Source organism: Carassius gibelio, chromosome A4, assembly GCF_023724105.1.
Source record: "Carassius gibelio isolate Cgi1373 ecotype wild population from Czech Republic chromosome A4, carGib1.2-hapl.c, whole genome shotgun sequence".
Taxonomy (NCBI): domain Eukaryota; kingdom Metazoa; phylum Chordata; class Actinopteri; order Cypriniformes; family Cyprinidae; genus Carassius; species Carassius gibelio.
In genome coordinates, this window is record NC_068374.1 from 1,503,399 (window position 1) to 1,507,239 (window position 3,841).

The 3,841-nt window shown below is 37.9% G+C and overlaps 1 long non-coding RNA gene across 1 annotated transcript; it reads left to right on the forward strand.

Annotated features, from left to right (window-relative positions):
• The first annotated feature begins 207 nt into the window (after positions 1–207).
• On the forward strand, positions 208–3,213 carry LOC127968779 (uncharacterized). Its single transcript, XR_008156130.1, has 2 exons — positions 208–361; positions 459–3,213. It is a non-coding gene; the product is annotated as an uncharacterized LOC127968779 (long non-coding RNA).
• The last annotated feature ends 628 nt before the right edge of the window (positions 3,214–3,841 follow it).

A 3,841-nucleotide genomic window follows, 5' to 3' on the forward strand; every position in this document is an offset into this window, starting at 1 on the left:
AGGAGTTTCAGTGGCACTTACAGAAAGATCATGTAAGTATGACATGGAGAATGCAGATCGATTGAAAACGGTGGATAAGATGGTGGCCTGTTCTGGACCAGAAGAAGCTGTGAAGATCACCGTGAAGATCCTGAGGAAGATGCACCAGAATCATTTGGCTGATCAACTGGAGAACAAACAAGAGCAAGGTCCCATTTAATTCACAGAGACTGTTTCGTGATTACAAGAACAACAGCAGCAGATCTTACACTAGTACATTTAACCCCAGTGACACCCAGTGTGTACAATGGTCTAAAAGTCTTTCAGTCGCCAAATGATTTAGGACAATCCATGCTGAAAAAACAGCAAAAACGTCAAAATGGTAATAACCTTATACTATACACACACATACTGTACACATATAATTATAAGCATGTACATCTTTGTAAGGATCATAAATCTGTCTCTTTCTCTCTCAGGTGACAAAGCTCCAGTCCAGATGACCAAGCGTGCTCAGCCTGGAGCTAATGTTGTGAACGCTTCTGTAATGACTGGAAACACCTTCACTGGACCGGTCACCTTTTACAGATAGGCCAGCCAACTTCAGAGAAGGACAACAGAGCAGTCCTGCTTCTCTGCAGGGAAATAAGGACACTTATAATGTTTGTACTATACCACATACATTAATGTAGAATCCTAAAAAGAATTACAAATGATAGACAGACAGACAGATAGACAGATGAATACATTTCAGAAATGAATTTTGGGCAGCTTCTGGTGCTTGAGACTTGATTTAAGAATGAGATCCAAGGTTAAGAATACACTCAAAGTCACAAAATATTTTTCTTATTCAACAACATTACGATGTTTGATCCCTCATTTAGTAGATGTGTATTTTGGGGTACTGTCATGTCCTTATACATTCATCACAATGAAACATCTCCTCGTTTTTCAAACTAAACATAGTTTTAAATCTGTCCAAGTGACCTGATATTAAAATAAATCTCAATAAATGAGAAATTTGCATCTGAATTTTACCTAAATAATACCTGACGTAGAAGTTACACCTGAGGTCCCATACGTTTTTAATGAATAAGGAAAGTTTTTAATAATACAGTGATGAACCTTGAAACTCAAATAATTAAAGTCAACACACAAGATAGAAAGAGTCAGATAGGTCCACCTCCAAGCATTCTTGAAGAAAAAGTACATGATATTAGATGCAAGGCCTCTTTTAACTTTGCCATTGTCTTTCTATCTTTTTTCGTGCCGTATTTATCTCTCTCCGGTTTCTGTGTTCGGTTGGATGTCGTAAAGAACGAGGATTTGTGTTTTCTGCTCTCGGAGCTACGAACTGTCAAAGATGGCTGCAATGCATTATCTATGGGATTTTGGTCAAGATTTTCTAAGCTCAGGGAGGGAGGTACGGGTTAGGTTAGGGGTTGGTTCCTAGTCCAAGATCTAGACCCCTTTAGGAGTCAAGGACTGGTTATGCACTGGCCATCCCTCAACTGAGCACTCGTGCCAAAAGCACAGATTACCCCATTACGTCCAGTACGAAAGATAATGTGGCCTGTTTTTGACATGATAATACAGTGAGAATTGAGATCTAATCAGGGCCATGAGAACCAGTCATAGAGGCATATGAATCTTTTTGGCCTTGAGGTGGGGAGCACCTAGTCTATTTTGTTCTAACATGTCTGACAAATTCCAGTTTGGACGGTATGTCGCAATCGCCTTCTGTTTTTGTAAATACTGTGAGGGTGTGAGGAACTTGAACAATTATCTTTCAACGCACTACACTGTTCTGCACATGAGCTACAGAAGAGATGATTTTGTGCCTGTGTTATGAGCTCGAGGCCGTAGGGGTGAAGTAAGACTTCAGGATCGGGAACACCCACGCTGTCAAAAAGAGTTCCCATAGCAGCAAAAAACTGAGATTGTTCTGAACAGATTCTGAGACCTAGTGATTGTGGTGGGATAATCTCCCTAAAAGCTGTGTTTGGGGTGAAAGCTGTGTTTTGCCCATCGAAGTGCTCTCACTTTGCAAATAAAGTTTGCAATTGAATTTGATGTAATTTTTTGCAAGATTAATCTCCAGTAATTTCAAAGTGTATTTGTCGGGACTTTTAGCATTAGGAAATTAGGAAAGGCTGTTAATATTGATTGTAAATAAGAGTGCTTCAGGAGGAATCTTAAGCTGACTGTGTTTACATATGACTCTCTCTATGTATTTGAGTGAAGGCAGATCCTCATTTATTTTTCCATTTATTTTTCTCATTCAGCGTAGATATATGCACCTTATTTTTAGAGGGGTCATGAACTTAGAAATCAAATTTGCCTGGATCTTTATGCATAAAACCAGCCAATGTACTATAAAAGCACACTAAAAAACTCATAACCTTCTGGTTAGTTTAAAAATATCTTTTATTGAACCCAAGCTCAGAATGTGGAGTGTGCTCTTGATGATTTAATAGTGCAGTGAAAGCCCAGCGCTGCAGGAGAAGATCAACATCTGCTTCTACAAACCGCATCTTTAGCCCCGCCCACTGATACTCACTTAGAAGAGGAAATACGCTTTCTTCCACACTGTTTATAGTATTTATTATTGATTTGGTTTACTATTATTTTAACGGTTTAACATACAACATAAAATAACTATCCTCCAAAATAAGGTGTATAAAGTCTGTTTGATTATCTTAGTTTCATCTAGAGTCAGTGGATGTCAAACGGTTCAGATCCATCATGGATCACACATCTGGAGCTGAAGATTTGTTTCCAGGATTCAGGTACTATGAGAAACACATATTAAATAATCTATTATGTTATAGAAAGATGTCTGTCAACAGGAAAAAAATATTGCTTTCAATTAGTATTAAAGGGGAAAAAGAGAACACCATTGTGCCATGTTTCACACTGCAAGCGTGACCGATGCGTGATAACCAAGTTATAGCTCAGTGTGTGTCCATAATCTCATAATCTCATAATCTCATAATCTCAAATGTAAATTACTTGTGATGAAGCTAGGTTTTTATTTGTTGGTTTCTAACTAATCGTGAGACTAAGTAGCCAGTCTTAATTTAAATCGTAATATTTTTCTCAGATGCTGTCAATATGATTTATAGCTTTTTTGTGTCTGAGTTCGTCTTGTGTCCTTGTTTGTCATTTGTGCCTTGTTGTCTGTTTTTGTAACTGAAGACCTGGAGCAATAAAATCATTATTTATTCTACTTTAGCTAATTGTTAAGTGTGAATTATATGTCTTAGTCATTATTTGTTCATGTTAAAAATGAAAAGGTATCTAACCGAGGTGAGCATGATTAGTGTTTATATTCTTATTAGGCTGAATGTTGAATATGTCAGTATGTTTCAATTGCATTTATTGTGTCTATAGCTCATATATCATTTTTTTTTTTTCATCAAAAGTGAGCTTTAATTTGTTGTGAGCAGGGCAGCTAAAACAGGCCTGGTGCCGAAACCATCGCTGCAATGTTACACCGTGTCTGCCGTTGTCTATTTATGACCTGCTGACAAAACGGTTGATCGCGTCCAGTGTAGGCAGCTGTTGTAGACAATGGTGTTATACTCACTTATCAAGAAGAAACAAAGCAACCTCTGTGTCCTGTAGGGATGGGTATCGTTAAGGTTTTAACGGTATTACAACTCTTACCGATACTGCTTAACGGTCCGGTACTTTAACTGTATTCTTATCGGTACTTTGTGTTTTGTTTGTGTTGTGTTAGGCAGTAAAAAACTTTGCATTTCTCTGTCTACACATAATGCACTTTTGAAAGATGCTTTGACAGATTGCTTGTTTCCGGCCTTACATGCAAAACTTTTGTTGCACTTATGACAACCAGCGT